This window comes from Desmodus rotundus, chromosome 11, assembly GCF_022682495.2.
Source record: "Desmodus rotundus isolate HL8 chromosome 11, HLdesRot8A.1, whole genome shotgun sequence".
NCBI lineage: Eukaryota > Metazoa > Chordata > Mammalia > Chiroptera > Phyllostomidae > Desmodus > Desmodus rotundus.
Window position 1 is genome coordinate 61,793,364 of NC_071397.1, and position 16,742 is coordinate 61,810,105.

At 37.5% G+C, this 16,742-nt stretch overlaps 2 protein-coding genes across 3 annotated transcripts in view; one reads left to right on the forward strand and one right to left on the reverse strand.

The window, feature by feature from the left end:
- ARMC2 (armadillo repeat containing 2) overlaps positions 1-16,742 on the forward strand; it is a 222,192-nt gene that overhangs the window by 159,102 nt on the left and 46,348 nt on the right. The window contains exon 20 of one of the 2 annotated variants that reach the window (XR_006654184.3): positions 125-198. The exons of the other annotated variant lie outside the window; for it this stretch is intronic. The gene's annotated coding sequence lies outside the window, so the exon portion shown is untranslated. The remainder of the gene's footprint in view (positions 1-124; positions 199-16,742) is intronic. 2 annotated transcript variants of the gene reach the window in all.
- SESN1 (sestrin 1) overlaps positions 1-16,742 on the reverse strand; it is a 108,561-nt gene that overhangs the window by 45,329 nt on the left and 46,490 nt on the right. The window lies entirely within an intron of this gene.

The following is a 16,742-nucleotide window of genomic DNA, read 5'->3' on the forward strand; positions in this document are numbered from 1 at the left end:
AAGTGCTGGCTATCTTTATCTTGATAAGTACTGCTAAAGCATCTCAAGAGGAGGTGTCATAGTCCTATCACTACTATTAAAAATCCTAAATCACCAATTATATAAAGACAATTTACATTTACAGATTCTAAATTGGTTGACCCAAATGTCAAAATGAAGTTGCTGCAATAGGAACAAGTACTGTCATGAATTTGCAACGTAAGTATCTATTAAAAGTTCTTTTGGCTATGTATTCAGTTTTCCAAGACCTTGTTGATATCTCTCTTTTTTTTTTTTTTTTTTACTAGAGTCTTGTTCATGCAGAAAATAGGATATTCAAGAGAATTACTGTGGTTTCAAATCTAAAAAGGAGGCATGGATGGGTGAGAGGAGAAAGCTCAGTTGAGGGGGGTTATTTCATGGCCACACACTGCACCACACCTGTGCCTGGGGTTTCACAAATCTGTACATACCTCAGTCCAAGGGGGAGGACTGTGCAAGAATATGGATGACTGAGCTCACTTAAGAATCACGATTGGGAAAATAACTAACTGGAAACACATGGCCTGTTGATGCCAACCAAGTAGTATCTTTAGCATGAAAACCCCAGTAATGGGATCAGAGATTATTATTTGAATTGCTAGTCTTCAGCTATAGAACTAATGAAGGTTATGTAAATGACAACAAAGCAACTCTTTTTTCATAAAAGAAATAATTTAGTTTTTAGGTCTCCTCTCATTTATATGATATCCCTTTTCATTATGTTGAAATATACTTCTTTAAATATACTCCTTTATATGATATCTTTTAAAAATATATTTATTGATTATGCTATTACAGTTGTCCCATTTCCCCCCCTTCACTCCACTTCATCCTGTCCACCCCCTCCCTCCCACATCCCCCCCCCCTTTTAGTTCATGTCCGTGGGTCATACATATAAGTTCTTTGGCTTCTACATTTCCTATACTATTCTTACCCTTCCCCTGTTTATTTTCCACCTACCATTTATGCTACTTATTCTCTGTACCTTTCCCCCCTCTCTCCCCCTCCCACTCCCCTGTTGATAACCCTCCAAGTGAGCTCCATTTCTGTGGTTCTGTTCCTGTTCTAGTTGTTTGCTTAGTTTGCTTTTGTTTTTGTTTTAGGTGTGGTTGTTAATAACTGTGAGTTTGCTGTCATTTTTACTGTTCATATTTTTTATCTTCTTTTTCTTAGGTAACTCCCTTTAACATTTCATATAATAATGGCTTGGTGATGATGAATTCCTTTAACCTGACCTTATCTGAGAAGCACTTTATCTGCCCTTCCATTCTAAATGATAGCTTTGCTGGATATAGTAATCTTGGATGTAGGTCCTTACTTTTCATGACTTTGAATAATTCTTTTCAGCCCCTTCTTGCTTGTAAGATTTCTTTTGAGAAATCAGCTGACAGTCTTATGGGAACTCCTTTGTAGGTAACTATGTCCTTTTCTCTTGCTGCTTCTAAGATTCTCTCCTTCTCTTTCATCTTGGGTAATGTAATTATGGTGTGCCTTGGTGTGTTCCTCCTTGGGTCCAACTTCTTTGGGACTCTCTGAGCTTCCTGGACTTCCTGGAAGTCTATTTCCTTTGCCAGATTGAGGAAGTTCTCCTTGATTATTTGTTCAAATAAGTTTTCAATTTTTTGTTCTTCCTCTTCTCCTTCTGGTACCCCTATAATTCGGATGTTGGAATGTTTAAAGATGTCCAGAAGGTTCCTAAGCCTCTCCTCATTTTTCTGAATTCTTGTTTCTTCATTCTTTTCTGGTTGTATGTTTCTTTCTTCCTTCTGGTCCACACCATTGATTTGAGTCCCAGTTTCCATCATCACTATTGGTTCCCTGTACATTTTCCTTCATTTCACTCAGCATAGCCTTCATTTTTTCATCTAATTTGTGACCAAATTCAACCAATTCTGTGAGCATCCTGATTACCAGTGTTTTGAACCGTGCATCTGATAGGTTGGCTATCTTTTCATCACTTAGTTGTATTTTTTCTGGAGCTTTGATCTGTTCTTTCATTTGGGCCTTTTTTTTTTTTTGTCTTGGCACACCTGTTACATAAAGGGGCGAAGCCTTAGGTGTTCACCAGGGCCGGGTGACGCTGGTTGCTGCGCTGTGACCCTGTATGTGGGGGAGGGTCTGAGAGGGAGCAATGGCGCTTGCTCCACTCTCTCTGCCGGATTTCAGTCACTCCCTCTGCCACCCACAATCAAACTGGGCCCTTCTGGTGCTGATTCCCAAGTGGGTGGGCTTGTGCACGCTCTAGGCCCCTGTGGGTCTCTCCAATGACCTCTCCTGTGAGGCTGGGAGTCTCTCCTGCTGCCGCCTCAACCCCCACAGGTGTTTTCAATCAGAGGTTTGAGGCTTTATTTCCCGCCCCCCCCCCCCCGCGCTGGAGCCCTGGGTTGCACGGTCTGATTTGCTCCCCAACTGTTCTTCCCGGTTTATCTGTGCGCAAATGTGGGGCCGCACGGTCTGCCAGCTGCCACACTGCCTGCCCTGTTCGTTCCACAATCCGCCACCTCTCTGGGTCTGGCCACCTTGCTGTGAGTTCTGAGAGCCCCGGCTGCCCATCTCTGCCCCTCCTATCGGTCTGGGTGAATGTTTCTTCTTTATCTCCTTGGTTGCCTGACTTCCATACAGTTCGATTTTCTGTCAGTTCTGGTTGTTTTTTGTTTTTAAAATGTTGTCCTTCTTTTGGTTATGTGAGGAGGTGCAGTATGTCTACCTACGCCTCTATATTTGATATCTCTTTTTATTATATTGAAATATACTTATTTATGAATCAGACTAAAGTTTTTTGGGGGGCCAGTGATGGGGATTGAGAAAGAACAAAAGGGTTGTATTGAATGTTTAGGCTTTTGATTTCTCTGTCAACTCAGTTTTTAAATGTGGGAAAGTTACACATTTATCGTTTTAGTTGTGCCACTCCATTCTTTGAGTAAACATTTGTTCAAGGACTCTTGGGGCAACTCCAGCAAATTACATCAGGTGCTTTGCTACAATGATTAAATTAAAACAGGAGTCCTTGGTATCACTTCCTTGATTTTATTTTAACTTCTTAAAATCAAATGAAATGTTAACCATGCATATGACAAACAAGTATAAATTTTAATAACATATCCTCAGTTTGCAGAGTGTGCATCATTTTAAATTGAAATATAAAAATAGACATTTCACCATTTCTTCTCTCCAAGAACAGCTCAGCATTACCTGCACAAATACTTGTGCCACTAACATGTAACCATTGAGCCAAAGAGGGGATTTTGAGTGCAATGAAAAAGGGATAGAAGTTTCCATAATATAAGGAATCAAAGTTCAATCACAAAAATTCTTCGTGTCATAGGACAACAATAGGCATAATCAGTGTGAATAATATAAAATTTCAATAATGTAAGAGTGATCAATTTATAATTGATTGTTTAACTAAGAATTTTGGGATCTCCCCTCTCTAAAACCATGTCATAATTCCTGAAATATTTTAAAATTTCATTTAAAAATTCCAACATAGCATTGAGAAATGATCTTTTAAATAGTAGCAGTAAGAAAAAGGCAATGGCCTGGGGTCTAAATTAATCAAATTAGGACAATGTAGTAGATAATTTTCCAAGCATCTAACATTCTTATAATCAAGAGCTTATGCAAACCATTCAGAATACTGATGATGAATATATGAATGCTTAGGTAGGTAAATACTCAAATATTTCTAGTTTCCCCTGAAAAAAGGGAAGATTATGGTGCATAAGATCTATTTTATTAAACATACATAGTGGATAGGAAATCTGCCGGATGATGTATGTGCAAGTATTTAAATTAAGACCTATCTGGAAAGGATTTTTTTCTAACATGCTTAAAATCAATTATTATAGATAAGAAACATAAAAGGCCCCAGCTAAAGGAGCAGGAAAGGGACAGCCTAGCAAGACAGAACATTTTTTAACAATACTCTACCACAATCAAACACCACCACCATCACCACCAAACTGTGGCCCTATTCCCACTCACACTAGAAAAGGCTAAATGGGGAGACTAGACTTCCACCCTTGCCAAGCCATACAAAGTACCCTAAACTCCCTGCCAGGGTAGTGTCAGACAAGGCTGACTGAGTAGGGAGCTGGGACTTTTATTTCCACTGGACAGTAGTGCTCCTCACCCTCCACCGCTGGCATTATAAGTGGAGGACATGACCTGGATGTCCACTCATAACACAATAAGCATCCCTTCTTCCCTGCTTCCGTGCTGTTCGAAGAGGCCTAGGGGACAGTCAGAACTTTCAACATAGCCCTTACATTAAGAGGAAATTTTTTAAACATTAAGTTTCTACCCTCAAGAACCTAGAGAAAGAAAAGCAATATAAACTGAGAAGCAAGAAGAAGGAAAAGAATAATGCTAAAGGTTAAATTCAATGAAATTGAAAACAGAGTAACAATAGAAAAAAATAATTGAAACTAAGTGCTGGCTCTGCAAAAAGAGAAGAAAACAGAACAATAAAAAACCTCTAGCAAGGCCCTGACCAGTGTGGCTCAGTTGGTTGAACATCATCCTGAAAAGCAAAAGGTCGGTCAGGGCACATGCCTGGATTGTGGGTTTGGTCCCCTGTCAGGGAGTGTAGGAGAGGCAACTGAGGGATTGATGTTTTTATCATATAGATGTTTTTCTCCCTCTGTTTCTCCCTCCCTCCTCATCTCTCTAAAAATAAATAAATAAAATCTTTCACACTCAAACAAAAAAAAACCCTAGGAAGACTGACAAAGAAAAAAATAGGGAATACACAAATTGGCAATATCAGGAATGAGACAGACGAGGATTATCATTAAAGAATCTGCAGAAACCAAAAGATAGTAAGGGAATACTATTGTATAAACACCTATACTCGTAAATTTGACAATTTAGATGAAATGAATGAATTCCCACCACAACTCTTGCTATGAAATAGACTACCTGACTAGTCCTGTAACTATTATGAAAATTCATTGTGATTTTTTTAAACTCCCAAAAAGACATTTCCAAGTCCAGGTGCTTTTACTGGATAATTCTACTGCTAAACATTTAAAAAAAATGAACACCAATTTCACACAGTCTCTTCCAGAAAATAAAAGAGGAGGGAAGGAGCACTTCCCAATTCATTTTATAAAGTAAGTATTAAATACCAAAACCAGACAAAGACAATACAAAAGAAAAGAAAAAAGGAAAAGTACAACCCTCATGAATATGAATGCAAAAATCCTCAACAAAACATAAGCAAATATAATTCAGCAATATTTTAAAAGCATTATATACCATGACTTAGTGGAATTATTCCAGGAATGTAGTAGGGCTGGATCAATATCTGAAAATCAATTGGTATGTCCACCATATTAACAGGCTAAAGAAGAGAAACCAGATGATCATATCAATTGATGTAAAAAAGTATTTAAGTAAATTCAACCCTGAATCATGATTTAAAAATCTTTCAGAAAAGTAGGAACAGAGGAGAGTTTCTTCAACTTAATGAAGAGCATCTATAAAAAAACCTATAGCTGATTTTATACTTAGCGGTGGATGACTGAATGCTTTCCCCCTAAGAGTAGAAAAAAGACAAGGATGTCTATTCTCACCATTTAGGAATGGTATTACTGGTAGTTCTAGTCAGTGTAATAACATAAAAAAATTAAATAAATGGCATAACAATCAGAAAGGAAAAAATAAAACTGTTCCTATTTGTAGATGACATGACTTTCTACACAGAAAATCCCATGGAATTTACAAAAAAATACAGGACACAAAATTGATATGCAATAGTCAATTGCTTTCCTATATACCAACAATAAACTATTAAAAATTGAAATTAAAAAATTATAATAGCATAAAAAATAAAATAGTTATAAATCTTACAAAATAGCAACAGGACCTAAATGCCTAAAACTACAAAACTCTGATGAGAGAAATCGAAGATCTAAATAAATGGAGAAATACTCCATGTTCATGGGTTAGAAAATGCAATACTGTTAACATGTCAGTTTTTCCTACCTTAATCAATAGGTTCAATGCAAGTGCAATCAAAATCTTGCCAAGCTATTTTGTACATATCAACAAACTGGTTCTAAAATTTATATGAAAAGGCAAAAGGCCTAGAATAACCAACACAATACTGAAGAACAGTCATATTACCTGATTTCAAGACTAAACATAAACCAACAGTAATCGAGAGAGCATGGTATCAGTGAAAGAATAGAAGACATATCAATGAAACATAGTATGGAGCCCAGAAATAGACCCACACAAATAGCCAACTGATCATTGGCAAAGGAGCAAAGGTAATTCAATGAGGAAAGGGTATCCTTTCCAACAAATGATGCTGGAACAATTGGACATCCATATGCAAATTTTTTAAAGGCCAAAAGGAGGCAACTTAGTCACAGACCTAATAATACTTTTCAAAAAATTAACTCAAAATGGATCATATACCTAAATGTAACACACAAAACTATAAAAAAAAATTCTACAAGAAAATCTAGAACATGAGATGAGTTTGGATTTTGCAATGACTTTAGATTCAACACCAAAATCATGATCCATTAAAGGAAAAATTGATGTTAGACTTTATTAAGATTAAAACTTTCTGTTTTGTGAAAGGTACACTAAAGAGAATGAAAAGACAAGCCCAGAATGGGAGGAAATATTTGCAAAACACATCGTCATTTGCTGCATAACAATGTTTTGGCCAATGATGGACTACATATATGATGGGGATCCCATGAGATTAAAATGGAGCTGAATTTCCTGTAAGAAATGGGAGGATATGCAGTTCAGGAAGAAGTTTTTCTCTGATGGAGCAGTGTATCTGGGGCTTGGCAATAGATTCTCTCTCACTCACAGCACCTCAACTTAAGAGTACAGAGATTACATCCCCATCAGTCAGCCACTAACCTGTTTTTCAGCACAGAGGAGCTTGTCCCTGCAGTGCTACATATTCATATGGTCCTTACAGCCCTCTCAGATCTAGATTCAGTCTTCAGAGTACATTGCTATACGTTCTTTGTTGAGATCCTAAGATCCTGTCAAGGACACAGGTCCACAGAAGCTACCTTAACAAGTATTAAGTGCCACTGCCATTTTAGTAAAAGCTTTCTGTGGTAGTGTGGAGCCAGCCAGTCCCTGACTGGAAATATTTTCAAGCTGTAATGATGTAAAGCATAAATAACTTTTATTTCTTCCATTAATTCAATTCCAGAGACGGCTTTCTGCTAGATGGGGTCAATGGAACCAAAAACAAATGTCTAAAGTCAACATATTGAGTCCTCAGTTGTACCCCTCTGCATGTTAAAACACCCCCTTTTTTTAAATGAGTATCAACCACAAAGTTCCTTCTCTGACCACTGCCCCAACATGCAATAGCCAAAACCACACTGCCATGACAATCCCCTATGTTCCTTTATTTCTCCATCTTGATTTGTTATTCCCACCCATCTTTAGGCAAACTTCAACTTGCTCCTGACAGTCACTATTATGGTGATCTATGCCTCACTCAGCCAGTTTCTCTTTGCAATCAATCTGGCCCACATCCCATTTATGGAGCAGCATTGACAGCTTCAATGTTCTATTTCTGACCCTGTTGGATGGAAGGCAGGGGGAGGGCTTGTGAGACAGCGTTTATAAATTTACAGTAGTGTACAGCAATGTCCTAGGCCTTCACATTCACTCTCCACACACGCACTGACTCACCCAGAGCAACTTCCAGTCCTGCAAGTTTCATTCCTGGTAAGCGCCCTATATAGGCATACCATATTTTATCTTTTTATTAAAAAAAGCTTTTATTTATTTATTTTCAGAGAGAGATGAAGGGAGGGAGAAAGAGAGGGAGAGAAGTATCAATTGGTCATATCACATGCCCTCAACCAGGGACCTGGCTTGCAACCCAGGCACGTGCCCTGACCCAGAATGGAAACGGCAACCCCTTGATCCCTGGGATGATACCCAACCCACCAAGCCATACCAGTCAGGGCCCATTTTTTAGCTCTTATACTTATTTTTACAGTATTTTTACTGTACATTTTCTAGGTTTAGATATGTTTCCATGTTTAGATACACAAAAACTTGCCATTGTGTTACAATTGCCTCTAGTATTCACTAGAGTAACATGCTATACAGGTTTGTAGCCTAGGAGCAATAGGTTGTACCATATAGCCTAGGTATGTAGTAGGCTATATCTGAGTTTGTGTAAGCGTACTCTATGATATTCACCCAATGATGAAATTTCCTAAGGATGCATTTCTCATTACATATCCCCGTCATTAAGTGATACACGGCTATAGTTGGTAAAAGACATATCTAAAAAATATATTTAAAAAAACCTCTGAAAACTCGAGAATAAAAAACAAACAATCCAATTTAAAAAATGGACAAAAGACCTAACATACACCTTACTAAGGAAGATAAAGAGATGGCAAAAAGCATGTGAAAAAATGCTCAACATCATTTGTCATGAAGAAATTGCAAATTTAAATAGCAGTGATATATCATTATACACCTATTAGAACAACTAAGATTTTTAAAAATTTGACAATTCCAAATACAGGTGAGGATGTGGAACAATAGAAATCCATTCATTATTGGTGGGAATGCAAAATGGTACAGCCACTTTGAAAGAAAAGTTTCTTAGTTCTTACAAAGCTAAAGATTACCTTACAATAATCATGTTCCTTGGTTTTTATGCAGCTGATTTAGAAACCTGCGCATGAATGTTTATAGCATATTTATCCTTAATTGCCAAACACTGGAAGCAACCAAGATGCCCTTCAATGGGTGAATGGATAACTAAACTGTGGTACAACTATCAATGAAATATTAAGTAATAAAAAAGAAGGTGATGAAGGCACAGAAGGGCATGGATGAACCCTAAATGCAAATTGCCAAGTGAAAAGAGCCAGTCTGCAATAGCTACACACTGTATGATTCCAGTTGTATGACACTCTGGAAAGGTAAAACTAGAGAGACAGTGCAAAGAGCAGTGGATGACAGGGGTTTGGAGGAAGAGGATAAGGTTGAATAGTTGAAGCGAGGTGGTGAAATTATTCTGTATAATATTGCAATGGGAGATATATAACATTATGCACTTGTAAAAACCCAAAGAACTTTACAGCACAAAAAGTAAAACTTAATACAAATTTCACAAAATCATTTAGAAGGTTGGGAGATCCCAGGAAGGAATGCAAACTATAACAAGAGAATCCAACAGAATTACAAATGTGTGAAACCACCTCACTTAAAGGGGGTAGAGGAAAATGTGCTGACCTACCTAATTAACTTTGAAAATGAGTCTATAAAACAAAAGCAAAAGGAACTGCATGCAAGCACTGTACTCCTATTGATAAAGTTTCCCACAGGGGTATGGGTTAACAGTGTGACTACTGCTATACATGTGTACTGAAATTGAATAAGTAAAAGAATGGTGGGTGGTTTGAGCCATATTTCTCAGTATTGAAGTAGGAATTACAGATAAGTAAGGAGAGGACTCTAGAATGGTCCATGTGGTCATGGACTAGAATTAGAAACATCAATACAAACTCATAATTAGTATAATATAGAGGTGGTTACATATAGAAATATTTATAGATACGTGTATATACACAGATTAGTACACACATATATTTCATTATTCTGTCTGCTAAGAGGTTAAAGGCAATAAATGGCATCCTAGTAGCAGAAAGCACACGTGGTTGATGTCTGTAGTCATTTTGGTTGTCTGAAGCTCATTCTTAAGTAGATTCTACAGAAAGTGATCATTGGGGATAGATTCTCTGAGCTCTGATGTATTGATAACAGTTTCTTGTTTACACTTGGAAGTCAGAAAATCCTTGGCTCACACTTTCTTGCAGTATCTTAAACATGTTGCTGTTTTCTTCTGGTCTTGTTATTGAAGTCTAATGATGATTTAATTTTTTCCCTTGTAAGTTAATATGACTGTGTCTTGGTAATGGTCATTTGGGGTCAACATTCTTTGGTACATGTTATATATATTCCATATGTATTTTTTTATTTTTTAATTTCAGGAAACTTTCCTTGAAGTATAGTTTTTAGTATTTATTCAACATCATTCATTACATAGGATCTTCTCTGCTTATCCTTAATATTGTCTCTTCTCACAAATCCTTTTGAATGTTTTCTTCATTTCTTTTCTATTTTAAAAGTTTTCTTCTCCCCCCACCCCCTTCTATTTTTCTTAATGCATTACTTATTTGGCCCTGTGTTCCTTCTAGCTTAATTCATTTCTTGAGATGATTTTTCCTTTTACCTGTACTTTGCAGTTATGTTGCCTCACTTCTGAGTTTTTCTAATTCTGATTTTTGTTGTTCTTTCATTTATTAAATCATCATCTTAATGTCTTTTAACTTGTTTTGAAATAGTAGGTTACAGTATTTGGGTAATCTTTCAAACATGCTTCCATTTTCTGTAGAGATATTATTTAACTCATTCTTTTTTCTTATCATAACTTTGTATATTGCTCATTTTTATGTGAGATTGGCTTTCTTGAACTTTTTGAATGAGATAGGGTCAGGACAGATTTTCTAACGTCACAAAATTTCTTTTTTTTTTATAAGGTTCAAAACTATGGCAGCTTGCTTCCTGCAGTTCTTTGGGCTCTATTCTCTCCCATAAACTTTCTTTTCCTTTCATCTATGTTGTCCCCATTCTGCTCAATTTCTATTCACTCTCAGCAACTGTCTCTCAATGTGGAACACTGCCCTAGAAAGAAGACACTGAAAAGTTGGTTTTGTAAGTTCATAAAAGCTATATTGCTCCAGCCTCTTCTTACAGTGAACTTCTTATACTCGACTACTTTTAGAATGAGCAAAATTCCTCCCAATTTCAACTACTTTTTGCACATTGGCACACCATATTTTCAACGAATATCTGTTGGCTATTTCAGCATTTTCCTCTTTTTGGGTCTATCAGACACTGCTCCACTGCTTCCTTTTACCTCCAGCCCAGGCTTTGATACCATACGGGTCTTGACTTAACTTTTTTCTCTTCTTCCACAATTGACAGTGTTGACCACTCCTTTTCTGCAATCTATCCTACGTTAGTAACTGGGATAATATCCGCTTTCCGGTTTCATTCTCTGTTTCTGCCCACTCAATATCAGTCTCCTGTATGGATTCTTCTTCCTCTATGTTAAGTAGATGTTTCCCATGTTCCATCTACCATCTTACTGTACATCTTCTCCCTGGGTGATCTCACTCTTGCATAACTTCAACAATGAACACTGATAAGGCTGTAATTACATCTCAGTCTCTTTTTCTGAATTTGAGGCCCATTTATCCAACTACCTAATATATTACACCTTGATATTTGGTAGCCATCTCAAATTCAGCACATTAAAAGCCAAATTCATCACCTTCCCCCTACCCATCCCTTTGTATTACCGCTTCTAATATTCTCTGTCTCCATGAAGGCCGCACCATATACCCACTTGTTCAATGCAGAAACCTGCAAGTCTTTTTCTAGACTTCTCTGACTCCCTTATTAATCTCTTGCCAAGTTCTGAATATTCTACATCCTAAAAACTGTCAAATGTATCCCCTTACCATCAACCCAACCCTGTCACTTTGCTCCCTGTCCTGATCTCTATTGGATTATGTCAACAGCCTCTTTTCTGTCTCATTGTCTGTGTCATCTTCCAGCCAGCCTATTCTCCACACTGTAGCAGTCTTTCTAAATTGTGGATCTGAAGCTATTACAATCCTTCATAGGCTCCCTTTAACTTTCAAATTAAACTTAGATTCTTCACAGGGCATACAATTCCCTTCTGGATCTCCTCTCTGCCAACCTCTCCAATCATACTGAGTTCAACTTACAGTTTCTCAAACATGGTACCTCTCCTGACTCTGTGCTTCCACACACTCTAATCTCTTTGATGAGAGAGCACCTTAACTCCCACCTCTTAAACTGGCTACTCCTCAGTCAGGCTTTAGGAGCCAGTTGAGGCTGTACTTTCCTCTACAACCTTCCAAGACCATTCCCTTTCTGTGGTCCCTCATTTTCAACCATCCAAAGCCCTATGCACAACCTTTTTCAGAGCACTTATTACTATGTATTACAACAGCCTGTTTACCTGTTGTTGTTTTTTTCTCCACCCACCTGTCTGTGAGCTCCTTGAGAGTAAGGCCTTTGCCTGTCAAAGAACTCTAAATGAAAATAAGAAATTGATTTTGAATCTGTATAGAATGAAAAAAGCGTATTCTATCCTTTGTTCTAAAAGAAAAACCAATGCCTCAACATTCAACAATTTACACACTGTGGTACATAAGGAGTAAAAATAAATGTATTTACAAGGTTTAAAAAGTTTGATGCAATATTTTTGCTCTCAACATTCACTGAAACAATGACAAGAAGAATGTCCTTCAAAAATGGACCTCTCACAGGTATGTAAAGTACAGCACAGGGAATACAGTCAACAATATTGCAGTAACTATGTATGGTGTCAGCTGTCACTTTGTAAAGTATATAAATGCATAATCACTATGTTGTACACCTGAATCTAATATAATAGTATGCCAAGTTAATTGAAAAATAAAATAAATAAATAAAAGAAAAAATGAAAACAGGCCCTTTTCTCCTGGACAAAGGGCCCCACTTCCCAGACTCCGGGCTGAAATAAGGAGGGGCTGCTTTAGGGGTCAAGAGACCGGAGTGAGAGGCCTGCAGACACCAGGCGTCTGGACCCTTTCTTTGCTCCCTATCGTTAGTGGGGCCCCTCTACATAAAACCTGAGATAGTTTTAATCAAAAGAGGGGAAAGTAAAACCCATAGTTCTAATTCAAAACAAAACAAAAATTAGTGTTCTTCATTGTATGTTCAGTCATGTTTAAAAGAAAAAAAATGTTCAATTTATAATTTAACAGTGCAAACTCTTTAATAAGCTTTTTAAAAAATGTTTAAATTATTAAAAAGGGAGGAGGAAGACCTCACTTAATCTTTTGTCTTCCAAGATCAATATAATCTCTACAATATTTTGAAAACTTAGCACATCAGGGTAAGAGAAGTTGGTATCAAAAAAGGAGAGTGGATATTTATTACTTGTTAACCTATTATATGTTAATATATATTGATATATAACACATATATTGCAGTCAGTTGTATATTAATATAGATATTTTAACAACATAGAACTGAAAGGAAGTTAACTTACATAAAACTTAATTTTTTTAATTTAATCTTTATTGTATTTTTTCTATTACCATTTAATCTCCTTTTGCCCCCTCCCCCCAGCAATCACCATGCTGTTGTCCATGTCCATGAGTCCTTTCAAAATTTCTTTTCCAACAAGAAAATTGCAGCACAGGAATTAAATGTTAAAACAAACATAAATACCCAGAGAAGAAGTAGTAAATAAAACTATATGTCTGACTTTGATTTAAAACCTAGGTTATAGATTTGAAAGACATTTTTAAGTGAAGACTCATAAATGACAGTATTGTAAGATATAACAAACAAAAACAAGAATAAAGGAAAGGTGGTAAGTATAGGAAAAACCGATTTTTAAAACTCTGTGTATCTGAAGTAAAAATATTGGCCAATTAATGAAAAGCCAACCTTGTTATCAAGCATCTGACTTAACTACTTTTTCAATATTTAACAGGTTGTGTGGCATGTCACAACCTTGCTCTAATCACATGACAGCCAGGGAAGGGTGGAACTTCAGATCTAAAAGGGTTCAAATAGAGCAATAACTGGCCAATCTGGGAGCCGTTCATGGACTGACCAGCTGTGCTATCAACTGAGTGGTGTCTGTCTGCAACAGCACCTATGGACAGCAGTGAACACTCTCCCAACTACACAAGATACATGGAATTTTCTTATAATTAAAAAAAGTCATTTGTTTATAGTGAGTCATAGATTTACCATCTTGCTAATGATAGGGACATTATGGTAAGTCTTTAAATATTTAAAATATATTTAAAATATATAAAAATTATTGTAAGAGGAATAAAATTATTTGGAATGGTCAAAAGGTTGATGAAATTAGCTTCCTAAGAGAGGCAGACAACTATGAAGGTAGTCTCCAATGTTCAAATAACCTGTCTATAAAAATGGGCAAGCAGAAGTTCTCTTCCATCTCCCAAATCACACAACCAGTCTCACACAATCCTTAACTCAGGTTTCTAAGCATAGGGCCAAATGCTGTTTTCTAATTTTGACCATAGAGCAATTTTCCAAGAAAGCTATCTTCTTTTAATAAGTATACAGAATTAATAAAATACTGGTGCCAACAGTCACCACTAGCCTCCCTTCCTTTCCATACCCACTGTCCATCCTCTGGACCCCCAGTCTAGAATGGGAAGGCAAGAAGAAAAAAAAAAACAGCTTTTACTGCTTAGACAGGGGAGATGTGGTCCTGAAAATACACATTTTCATAGAAATAATATTACAAATGGTAGGATGAAAGGGCTGAATGATATCCACTCCCCAACCTGAAGCTGATCCTTAAAGCTAATGAACAAGTATTTTTTATATATTTTATTGATTATGCTATTACAGTTGTCCCATTTTCCCCCCTTTATTCCCCTCTGCCCTGCACACCCCCTCCCACTCACATTCCCCACCTTTTTAGTTCATGTCCATGGGTCGTATATGTATAAATTTTTTGGCTTCTACATTTTTTATACTATTCTTAACCGCCCCCTGTCTATATTCTACCTACAATTTATGCTACTTATTCTGTCCCTTTCCCCCTCTTTCCCCCTCTCACTCCGCCACTGATAACCCTCCATGTGATATCCATTTCTGTGATTCTGTTCCTATTCCAGTTGTTTGCTTAGTTTGTTTTTGTTTTGGGGTTTTTTTAGGTTCAGTCATTAATAGCTGTGAGTTTGTTGTCATTTTACTGTTCATATTTTTTACCTTTTTCTTAGATAAGTCCCTTTAATATTTCATATAATAATGTCTTGGTGATGATGAACTCCTTTAACTTGACCTTATCTGGGAAGCACTTTATCTGCCCTTCCATTCTAAATGATAGCTTTGCTGGATAGAGTAAATTAATCTTGGAAGTAGGTCCTTACTTTTCATGACTTTGAATAATTCTTTTCAGCCCCTTCTTACTTGTAAGATTTCTTTTGAGAAATCAGCTGATAGTCTTATGAGAACTCCTTTGTAGGTAACTGTGTCCTTTTCTCTTGCTGCTTCTAAGATTCTCTCCTTCTGCTGAATTTTGGCTAATGTAATTATGGTGTGCCTTGGTGTGTTCCTCCTTGGGTCCAACTTCTTTGGGACTCTCTGAGCTTCCTGGACTTCCTGGAAGTCTATTTCCTTTGCCAGATTAGGGAAATTCTCCTTCATTATTTTTTCAAATAAGTTTTCGATTTCTTGATCTTCTTCTTCTGGCACTTCGATGATTCAGATGTTGGAAGGTTTAAAGATGTCCAGGAGGTTCCTAAGCCTCTCCTCATTTTTCTGAATTCTTGTTTCTTCATTCTGTTCTGGTTGAATGTTTCTTTCTTCTTTCTGCTCCAAACCATTGATTTGAGTCCCGGTTTCCTTCCCGTCACTGTTGGATCCCTGTAGATTTTTCTTTATTTCACATAATGCAACCTTCATCCTGCCTAGGTCTTTTTTATGCTGTTGAAGTACCCAGAGAGTTCCTGGAGCATCCTGATTACCAGTGTTTTGAACTGTGCATCTGATAGGTTGGCTATCTCTTCGTTGCTTAGCTGTATTTTTTCTGGAGCTTTGAACTCTTCTTTCATTTGGGGCATTTTTTTTTGTCTTGGTGCGCCTGTTATGTAGTAAGGGGTGGAGCCTTAGGTGTTCACCAGGGCGGGGTAACGCTTGTCACTGCGCTGTGACACTGTCTGTGGGGGAGGGGTCCGAGAGGGAACAGTGCTGCTTGCTCTGTTCTCTGCTGGTTTTTGGTCACTTCCCTGGCTACCCACAAATTGGGCCCTTCTGGTGCTTAGGTCCTGGGTGGGTGGATTTGTGTGTGTTCTAGGCCCCTGTGGGTCTCTCCAACGAACTCTCCTGTGAGTCTGGGAGTTTCTCCCGCTGCCGCCTCAACCCCCACAGGTGTTTTCAATCAGTGGTTTGAGGCTTTATTTCCCCATGCTGGAACCCTGGGTTGTATGGTCTGTCTTGCTCCCCAGTTGTTCTCCCCAGTTGATCTGCACTCAAATGTCTGCTGCCTCACCCACTCCACCAGCCACTGCCTTGCTGTGAGTCCTCTCCATCCAGAAGCCCATCTTTGCCCCTGCTACTGGTCTGAAGGAATGTTTCTTCTTTAACTCCTTGGTTGTTGGACTTTCATACAGTTTCATTTTTTGTCAGTTCTGGTTGTTTTTTGTTTTTAAATTTGTTGTTGTCCTTCTTTTGGTTGTGCGAGGAGGCACAGTGTGTCTACCTATGCCTCCATCTTGGCCGGTCCAACAGGTATTAATACTTGTCCTATGTGTATAGGAATATAACATGAGTTCTAAACAACTGATTTACAAACTAAGTCCTGTTAAGAAACAGAGGAGCTCACTTCAGACATGAGTTTCACAATGGTTTAAAAGTTCTTTTGGATTAGTGGCTTTAAAGTTGGTTTTATGAACTAGCAGTGTTCCGTGAAGTTTTAGAGAAACAGAATCATTTACTAGAAAGATTGAAAAGTTTTATTTACTGAACATGTGAACCGAGTGGGACTTTAATGGTGCTACTTTAGTGATAATGCAACAAATAAGCTGACTATTTTTAACATTGAGGGAGCTGGACAAACTGCAATATTA